Here is an 11,306-nt window from a genome sequence, read left to right as displayed (position 1 = left end):
GTTATCATTACCTACTGATGTTGATGTTGTGGTCTATAATCTTAGTTATCATTACCTACTGATGTTGGTGTTGTGGTCTCTAATCATTACCTACTGATGGTGGTGTTGTGGTCTCTCTAATCTTAGTTATCATTACCTACTGATGTTGGTGTTGTGGTCTCTCTAATCTTAGTTATCATTACCTACTGATGTTGGTGTTGTGGTCTCTCTAATCTTAGTTATCATTACCTACTGATGTTGGTGTTGTGGTCTCTAATCTTAGTTATCATTACCTACTGATGTTGATGTTGTGGTCTCTCTAATCTTAGTTATCATTACCTACTGATGTTGATGTTGTGGTCTCTCTAATCTTAGTTATCATTACCTACTGATGTTGATGTTGTGGTCTCTCTAATCTTAGTTATCATTACCTACTGATGTTGATGTTGTGGTCTCTAATCTTAGTTATCATTACCTACTGATGTTGGTGTTGTGGTCTCTCTAATCTTAGTTATCATTACCTACTGATGTTGGTGTTGTGGTCTCTCTAATCTTAGTTATCATTACCTACCTACTGATGTTGATGTTGTGGTCTCTAATCTTAGTTATCATTACCTACTGATGTTGGTGTTGTGGTCTCTCTAATCTTAGTTATCATTACCTACTGATGTTGGTGTTGTGGTCTCTAATCTTAGTTATCATTACCTACTGATGTTGATGTTGTGGTCTCTAATCTTAGTTATCATTACCTACTGATGTTGGTGTTGTGGTCTCTAATCTTAGTTATCATTACCTACTGATGTTGGTGTTGTGGTCTCTCTAATCTTAGTTATCATTACCTACTGATGTTGGTGTTGTGGTCTCTCTAATCTTAGTTATCATTACCTACTGATGTTGATGTTGTGGTCTCTCTAATCTTAGTTATCATTACCTACTGATGTTGGTGTTGTGGTCTCTAATCTTAGTTATCATTACCTACTGATGTTGGTGTTGTGGTCTCTCTAATCTTAGATATCATTACCTACTGATGTTGATGTTGTGGTCTCTAATCTTAGTTATCATTACCTACTGATGTTGGTGTTGTGGTCTCTAATCTTAGTTATCATTACCTACTGATGTTGATGTTGTGGTCTATAATCTTAGTTATCATTACCTACTGATGTTGGTGTTGTGGTCTCTCTAATCTTAGTTATCATTACCTACTGATGTTGGTGTTGTGGTCTCTCTAATCTTAGTTATCATTACCTACTGATGTTGGTGTTGTGGTCTCTAATCTTAGTTATCATTACCTACTGATGTTGATGTTGTGGTCTATAATCTTAGTTATCATTACCTACTGATGTTGGTGTTGTGGTCTCTCTAATCTGAGTTATTACCTACTGATGTTGGTGTTGTGGTCTCTCTATTTACCTACTGATGTTGATGTTGTGGTCTCTAATCTTAGTTATCATTACCTACTGATGTTGATGTTGTGGTCTCTCTTATCTTAGTTATCATTACCTACTGATGTTGGTGTTGTGGTCTCTCTAATCTTAGTTATCATTACCTACTGATGGTGGTGTTGTGGTCTCTCTAATCTTAGTTATCATTACCTACTGATGTTGATGTTGTGGTCTCTAATCTTAGTTATCATTACCTACTGATGTTGGTGTTGTGGTCTCTCTAATCTTAGTTATCATTACCTACTGATGTTGGTGTTGTGGTCTCTCTAATCTTAGTTATCATTACCTACTGATGTTGGTGTTGTGGTCTCTAATCTTAGTTATCATTACCTACTGATGTTGGTGTTGTGGTCTCTAATCTTACTGATGTATCATTACCTACTGATGTTGGTGTTGTGGTCTCTCTAATCTTAATCATTACCTACTGATGTATCATTACCTACTGATGTTGGTGTTGTGGTCTCTCTAATCTTAGTTATCATTACCTACTGATGTTGATGTTGTGGTCTCTCTAATCTTAGTTATCATTACCTACTGATATTGGTGTTGTGGTCTCTAATCTTAGTTATCATTACCTACTGATGTTGGTGTTGTGGTCTCTAATCTTAGTTATCATTACCTACTGATGTTGATGTTGTGGTCTATAATCTTAGTTATCATTACCTACTGATGTTGGTGTTGTGGTCTCTAACCATTACCTACTGATGTTGGTCTTAGTTATCATTACCTACTGATGTTGGTGTTGTGGTCTCTAATCTTAGTTATCATTACCTACTGATGTTGATGTTGTGGTCTATAATCTTAGTTATCATTACCTACTGATGTTGATGTTGTGGTCTATAATCTTAGTTATCATTACCTACTGATGTTGATGTTGTGGTCTCTAATCTTAGTTATCATTACCTACTGATGTTGGTGTTGTGGTCTCTAATCTTAGTTATCATTACCTACTGATGTTGGTGTTGTGGTCTCTAATCTTAGTTATCATTACCTACTGATGTTGATGTTGTTGTGGTCTATAATCTTAGTTATCATTACCTACTGATGTTGGTGTTGTGGTCTCTCTAATCTTAGTTATCATTACCTACTGATGTTGGTGTTGTGGTCTCTCTAATCTTAGTTATCATTACCTACTGATGTTGGTGTTGTGGTCTCTCTAATCTTAGTTATCATTACCTACTGATGTTGGTGTTGTGGTCTCTCTAATCTTAGTTATCATTACCTACTGATGTTGGTGTTGTGGTCTCTCTAATCTTAGTTATCATTACCTACTGATGTTGGTGTTGTGGTCTCTCTAATCTGAGTCATTACCTACTGATGTTGATGTTGTGGTCTATAATCTTAGTTATCATTACCTACTGATGTTGGTGTTGTGGTCTCTAACCTTAGTTATCATTACCTACTGATGTTGGTGTTGTGGTCTCTAATCTTAGTTATCATTACCTACTGATGTTGGTGTTGTGGTCTCTAATCTTAGTTATCATTACCTACTGATGTTGGTGTTGTGGTCTCTAATCTTAGTTATCATTACCTACTGATGTTGGTGTTGTGGTCTCTAATCTTAGTTATCATTACCTACTGATGTTGGTGTTGTGGTCTCTAATCTTAGTTATCATTACCTACTGATGTTGGTGTTGTGGTCTCTAACCTTAGTTATCATTACCTACTGATGTTGATGTTGTGGTCTCTAATCTTAGTTATCATTACCTACTGATGTTGGTGTTGTGGTCTCTCTAATCTTAGTTATCATTACCTACTGATGTTGGTGTTGTGGTCTCTCTAATCTTAGTTATCATTACCTACTGATGTTGGTGTTGTGGTCTCTAATCTTAGTTATCATTACCTACTGATGTTGGTGTTGTGGTCTCTAATCTTAGTTATCATTACCTACTGATGTTGATGTTGTGGTCTCTAATTACCTACTGATGTTGGTCTCAGTTATCATTACCTACTGATGTTGGTGTTGTGGTCTCTCTAATCTTAGTTATCATTACCTACTGATGTTGGTGTTGTGGTCTCTCTAATCTTAGTTATCATTACCTACTGATGTTGGTGTTGTGGTCTCTCTAATCTTAGTTATCATTACCTACTGATGTTGGTGTTGTGGTCTCTCTAATCTTAGTTATCATTACCTACTGATGTTGGTGTTGTGGTCTATAATCTTAGTTATCATTACCTACTGATGTTGGTGTTGTGGTCTCTCTAATCTTAGTTATCATTACCTACTGATGTTGGTGTTGTGGTCTCCAATCTTAGTTATCATTACCTACTGATGTTGGTGTTGTGGTCTCCAATCTTAGTTATCATTACCTACTGATGTTGGTGTTGTGGTCTCTAACTATCATTACCTACTGATGTTGGTGTTGTGGTCTCCTTAGTTATCATTACCTACTGATGTTGGTGTTGTGGTCTCTAATCTTAATCTACTGATGTTGGTGTTGTGGTCTCTCTAATCTTAGTTATCATTACCTACTGGTTATCATTACCTACTGATGTTGGTGTTGTGGTCTCTAACCTTAGTTATCATTACCTACTGATGTTGGTGTTGTGGTCTCTAATCTTAGTTATCATTACCTACTGATGTTGATGTTGTGGTCTCTAATCTTAGTTATCATTACCTACTGATGTTGGTGTTGTGATCTCTCTAATCTTAGTTATCATTACCTACTGATGTTGGTGTTGTGATCTCTCTAATCTTAGTTATCATTACCTACTGATGTTGGTGTTGTGGTCTATAATCTTAGTTATCATTACCTACTGATGTTGGTGTTGTGGTCTCTCTAATCTTAGTTATCATTACCTACTGATGTTGGTGTTGTGGTCTCTCTAATCTTAGTTATCATTACCTACTGATGTTGATGTTGTGGTCTCTAATCTTAGTTATCATTACCTACTGATGTTGGTGTTGTGGTCTCTAACCTTAGTTATCATTACCTACTGATGTTGATGTTGTGGTCTATAATCTTAGTTATCATTACCTACTGATGTTGGTGTTGTGGTCTCTCTAATCTTAGTTATCATTACCTACTGATGTTGGTGTTGTGGTCTCTCTAATCTTAGTTATCATTACCTACTGATGTTGATGTTGTGGTCTCTCTAATCTTAGTTATCATTACCTACTGATGTTGGTGTTGTGGTCTCTAATCTTAGTTATCATTACCTACTGATGTTGGTGTTGTGGTCTCTAATCTTAGTTATCATTACCTACTGATGTTGATGTTGTGGTCTCTAATCTTAGTTATCATTACCTACTGATGTTGATGTTGTGGTCTATAATCTTAGTTATCATTACCTACTGATGTTGGTGTTGTGGTCTCTCTAATCTTAGTTATCATTACCTACTGATGTTGATGTTGTGGTCTCTAATCTTAGTTATCATTACCTACTGATGTTGGTGTTGTGGTCTCTAATCTTAGTTATCATTACCTACTGATGTTGGTGTTGTGGTCTCTAATCTTAGTTATCATTACCTACTGATGTTGATGTTGTGGTCTCTAATCTTAGTTATCATTACCTACTGATGTTGGTGTTGTGGTCTCTCTAATCTTAGTTATCATTACCTACTGATGTTGGTGTTGTGGTCTCTCTAATCTTAGTTATCATTACCTACTGATATTGGTGTTGTGGTCTCTCTTCTTAGTTATCATTACCTACTGATGTTGGTGTTGTGGTCTCTCTAATCTTAGTTATCATTACCTACTGATGTTGGTGTTGTGGTCTCTAATCTTAGTTATCATTACCTACTGATGTTGGTGTTGTGGTCTCTAATCATTACCTACTGATGTTGGTGTTGTGGTCTCTAACCCTAGTTATCATTACCTACTGATGTTGGTGTTGTGGTCTCTCTAATCTTAGTTATCATTACCTACTGATGTTGGTGTTGTGGTCTCTAATCTTAGTTATCATTACCTACTGATGTTGGTGTTGTGGTCTCTAATCTTAGTTATCATTACCTACTGATGTTGGTGTTGTTCGTTATTAAGGTTGGGGAATTAGTAACACTTTTTGAAATTATAACACGTTGTTTAGTGATTGAAAGTATTTATTTCAGTCACGTAGAAAAATAATTAATCAACGAGGACATCATTTAAGACGTTGATGAGCCATTCTTTGTTGAATTAGCGTTTGAGAATGGAAAAGTTCTTAACATGATGGAAAATGTACATCTCGCCCTTTTTTAATGGCGTGCCAATCTAAAAATGTGAAACAGGACACTCACACGGAAACAGTCAATCTAAAATCCTTTGTAATTCCAACTCTCACCCCTCCCTTGTAGAACACGTTTCTGAGATGAACTTCCGGTATTGTCGGTGGTACGATAAATGTAGTACACCTGGGAATGATTTTAGGTGGGGCGTAATAAATCTGTCATTCAATTGGATTTGTTTCTGTGTAAACTTTACCTTCCTGCATGATGATTAAGAAACTACTGTAGTGAATTTAACTACATTTTAACAGAGCATTACTGTCGGCATTTTCTTTGAGTTTAATCTTTTCTTTTTGTTTCTTTTTTATTTTCGAAATTCATATTTTATGAATGAACGGTTTGCTTTTGAAAGCCGTTACAAACGGAGTCATACTCAATGAACCTTCTACATTTTTATGAAACACTATGCTTTAGGTATTGCCTTGATGAACACTAGACGGAATGCCTTATACTATTTCATGAAAACTTACTATGATGTTAGTAGTAGGCAGGGTGTATTGGGCTTTCTGCCACAAGTCCAATTGGAACAGACTTAAGGAGAGACTTTTAAAAATGAGAGATGAAAATATGGTAAAATGTTGTTTGGTAATGATAAATCATCCGTGTTTGTTAAACCAGTCCTAAAGATAACTGTTGATGTATGGTGTAGTATTATGTGTCCGATATCTCGTCTATATTTTCGAGCTTTACATGTCCGCGTCGCGTCCGATCGGTTAAATGTGCTCATTACAATCTTGTCAGGCCCAGTATGACGTCATTGTGTTAATGACCATAAAGACTACCATGAGAACCTGTATAATGTCAATTAGTTGATAGATTGTTCAGATAAATGTGCGATCATGTATGACGTCATGTTTGGATGTCTTGAGTGAAAATGTATGACGTCATTGTTTTGATGAATCGTATAGACAATTGTATGATCATGTATGACATTATTGTTTCGGTGGACCATTAAGACCATTATGGGGAACTGTAAGACATCAATATGTTGGTGGACCATAAAGACTTCCATGTGGCTCTGTATATAGTTTGTTATAGACCATTAGGACTACCATGTGGCCCTAAAAAAGATTGTTATGGACCAGTAAGACTTCCATGTGGCCCTGTATGTAGTTTGTTATAGACCATTAAGACTACCATGTGACCCTGTATGTAGTTTGTGATGGACCATTAGGACTACCATGTGACCCTGTATGAAGTTTGTTATAGACCATTAAGACTACCATGTGGCCCTGTATGTAGTTTGTGATGGACAATTAGGACTACCGTGTGGACCTGTATGAAGTTTGTTATGGACCATTAAGACTACATGTGGCCCTGTATGATGTTTGTTATAGACCATTAAGACTACCATGTGACCCTGTATGAAGTTTGTTATATACCATTAGGACAACCATGTGGTCCTGTATGATGTTTGTTATAGACCATTAAGACTACCATGTGGCCCTGTATGAAGTTTGTTATAGACCATTAGGACTACCATGTGACCCTGTATGTAGTTTGTTATAGACCATTAAGACTACCATGTGACCCTGTATGTAGTTTGTGATGGACCATTAGGACTACCATGTGACCCTGTATGAAGTTTGTTATATACCATTAAGACTACCATGTGGCCCTGTATGAAGTTTGTTATGGACCATTAGGACTACCATGTGGCCCTGTATGAAGTTTGTTATGGACCATTAAGACTACATGTGGCCCTGTATAAAGTTTGTTATAGACCACTAAGACTACCATGTGGACCTGTATGATGTTTGTTTTGAACCATTAAGACTACCATGCAACCCGGTATGAAGTTTGCTATGTGCCATTAAGACTAAATGTGGCCCTGTATGTAGTTTGTGATGTGCCATTAAGACTACCGTGTGGCCCCATATGAAGTTTGTTATGAACCATTAGGACTACCGTGTGGCCCCATATGAAGTTTGTTATGTGCCATTAAGACTACATGGGGCCCTGTATGAAGTTTGTTATGAACCATTAAGACTACATGTGGTCCTGTATGTAGTTTGTGATGGACCATTAGGACTACCGTGTGGCCCTGTATGTAGTTTGTGATGGACCATTAGGACTACCGTGTGGCCCTGTATGTAGTTTGTGATGGACCATTAGGACTACATGTGGCACTGTATGTAGTTTGTGATGTGCCATTAAGACTACCGTGTGGCCCCATATGAAGTTTGTTATGAACCATTAGGACTACCGTGTGGCCCCATATGAAGTTTGTTATGTGCCATTAAGACTACATGTGGCCCTGTATGAAGTTTATGAACCATTAAGACTACATGTGGCCCTGTATGTAGTTTGTGATGGACCATTAGGACTACCGTGTGGCCCTGTATGTAGTTTGTGATGGACCATTAGGACTACCGTGTGGCCTTTATGTAGTTTGTGATGGACCATTAGGACTACATGTGGCACTGTATGTAGTTTGTGATGTGCCATTAAGACTACCGTGTGGCCCCATATGAAGTTTGTTATGAACCATTAGGACTACCGTGTGGCCCCATATGAAGTTTGTTATGTGCCATTAAGACTACATGTGGCCCTGTATGAAGTTTATGAACCATTAAGACTACATGTGGCCCTGTATGTAGTTTGTGATGGACCATTAGGACTACCGTGTGGCCCTGTATGAAGTTTGTTATGAACCATTAAGACTACATGTGGCCCTGTATGTAGTTTGTGATGGACCATTAGGACTACCGTGTGGCCCTGTATGTAGTTTGTGATGGACCATTAGGACTACCGTGTGGCCCTGTTTGTAGTTTGTGATGGACCATTAAGACTATCATGTGGCCCGGTATGAAGTTTGTTATGAACTATTAGGACTACATGTGGACCTGTATGAAGTTTGTTATGGACCATTAAGACTACCATGTGGACCTGTATGAAGTTTGTTATAGACCATTAGGACTACCATGTGGACCTGTATGAAATTTGTTATGGACCATTAAGACTACATGTGGCCCTGTATGTAGTTTGTGATGGACCATTAGGACTACCGTGTGGCCCTGTATGTAGTTTGTGATGGACCATTAGGACTACAGTGTGGCCCTGTATGTAGTTTGTGATGGACCATTAGGACTACCGTGTGGCCCTGTTTGTAGTTTGTGATGGACCATTAGGACTACCATGTGGCCCTGTATGAAGTTTGTTATGGACCATTAAGACTACCATGTGGCCCGGTATGAAGTTTGTTATGGACCATTAAGACTACCATGTGGACCTGTATGAAGTTTGTGATGGACCATTAAGACTACATGTGGCCCTGTATGAAGTTTGTTATAGACCATTAGGACTACCATGTGGACCTGTATGAAGTTTGTTATGGACCATTAAGACTACCATGTGGACCTGTATGAAGTTTGTTATGGACCATTAAGACTACATGTGGCCCTGTATGAAGTTTGTTATAGACCATTAAGACTACATGTGGCCCGGTATGAAGTTTGTTATGAACTATTAGGACTACATGTGGACCTGTATGAAGTTTGTTATGGACCATTAAGACTACCATGTGGACCTGTATGAAGTTTGTTATGGACCATTAAGACTACATGTGGCCCTGTATGAAGTTTGTTATAGACCATTAGGACTACCATGTGGACCTGTATGAAGTTTGTTATGGACCATTAAGACTACATGTGGCCCTGTATGTAGTTTGTGATGGACCATTAGGACTACCGTGTGGCCCTGTAAAAAGTTTGCTATGAACCATTAAGACTACATGTGGCCCTGTCTGTAGTTTGTGATGGACCATTAGGACTACCGTGTGGCCCTGTAAAGTTTGCTATGAACCATTAAGACTACATGTGGCCCTGTATGTAGTTTGTGATGGACCATTAGGACTACCGTGTGGCCCTGTATGTAGTTTGTGATGGACCATTAGGACTACATGTGGCCCTGTATGTAGTTTGTGATGTGCCATTAAGACTACCGTGTGGCCCCATATGAAGTTTGTTATGAACCATTAGGACTACCGTGTGGCCCCATATGAAGTTTGTTATGTGCCATTAAGACTACATGTGGCCCTGTATGAAGTTTGTTATGAACCATTAAGACTACATGTGGCCCTGTATGTAGTTTGTGATGGACCATTAGGACTACCGTATGGCCCTGTATGTAGTTTGTGATGGACCATTAGGACTACCGTGTGGCCCTGTTTGTAGTTTGTGATGGACCATTAAGACTATCATGTGGCCCGGTATGAAGTTTGTTATGAACTATTAGGACTACATGTGGACCTGTATGAAGTTTGTTATGGACCATTAAGACTACCATGTGGACCTGTATGAAGTTTGTTATAGACCATTAGGACTACCATGTGGACCTGTATGAAATTTGTTATGGACCATTAAGACTACATGTGGCCCTGTATGTAGTTTGTGATGGACCATTAGGACTACCGTGTGGCCCTGTATGTAGTTTGTGATGGACCATTAGGACTACAGTGTGGCCCTGTATGTAGTTTGTGATGGACCATTAGGACTACCGTGTGGCCCTGTTTGTAGTTTGTGATGGACCATTAGGACTACCATGTGGCCCTGTATGAAGTTTGTTATGGACCATTAAGACTACCATGTGGCCCGGTATGAAGTTTGTTATGGACCATTAAGACTACCATGTGGACCTGTATGAAGTTTGTGATGGACCATTAAGACTACATGTGGCCCTGTATGAAGTTTGTTATAGACCATTAGGACTACCATGTGGACCTGTATGAAGTTTGTTATGGACCATTAAGACTACCATGTGGACCTGTATGAAGTTTGTTATGGACCATTAAGACTACATGTGGCCCTGTATGAAGTTTGTTATGAACTATTAGGACTACATGTGGACCTGTATGAAGTTTGTTATGGACCATTAAGACTACCATGTGGACCTGTATGAAGTTTGTTATGGACCATTAAGACTACATGTGGCCCTGTATGAAGTTTGTTATAGACCATTAGGACTACCATGTGGACCTGTATGAAGTTTGTTATGGACCATTAAGACTACATGTGGCCCTGTATGTAGTTTGTGATGGACCATTAGGACTACCGTGTGGCCCTGTAAAAAGTTTGCTATGAACCATTAAGACTACATGTGGCCCTGTTTGTAGTTTGTGATGGACCATTAGGACTACCGTGTGGCCCTGTAAAGTTTGCTATGAACCATTAAGACTACATGTGGCCCTGTATGTAGTTTGTGATGGACCATTAGGACTACCGTGTGGCCCTGTATGTAGTTTGTGATGGACCATTAGGACTACATGTGGCCCTGTATGTAGTTTGTGATGTGCCATTAAGACTACCGTGTGGCCCCATATGAAGTTTGTTATGAACCATTAGGACTACCGTGTGGCCCCATATGAAGTTTGTTATGTGCCATTAAGACTACATGTGGCCCTGTATGAAGTTTGTTATGAACCATTAAGACTACATGTGGCCCTGTATGTAGTTTGTGATGGACCATTAGGACTACCGTATGGCCCTGTATGTAGTTTGTGATGGACCATTAGGACTACCGTGTGGCCCTGTTTGTAGTTTGTGATGGACCATTAGGACTACCATGTGGCCCTGTATGAAGTTTATTATGGACCATTAAGACTATCATGTGGCCCGGTATGAAGTTTGTTATGAACTATTAGGACTACATGTGGACCTGTATGAAGTTTGTTATGGACC

This window comes from Ylistrum balloti, unplaced genomic scaffold (assembly GCF_031769215.1).
Source record: "Ylistrum balloti isolate Yb309-2 unplaced genomic scaffold, AGI_CSIRO_Ybal_v1 Utg370842, whole genome shotgun sequence".
NCBI lineage: Eukaryota > Metazoa > Mollusca > Bivalvia > Pectinida > Pectinidae > Ylistrum > Ylistrum balloti.
The sequence above is the reverse complement of the archived record's forward strand: the minus strand, read 5'-3'. Positions refer to the sequence as shown.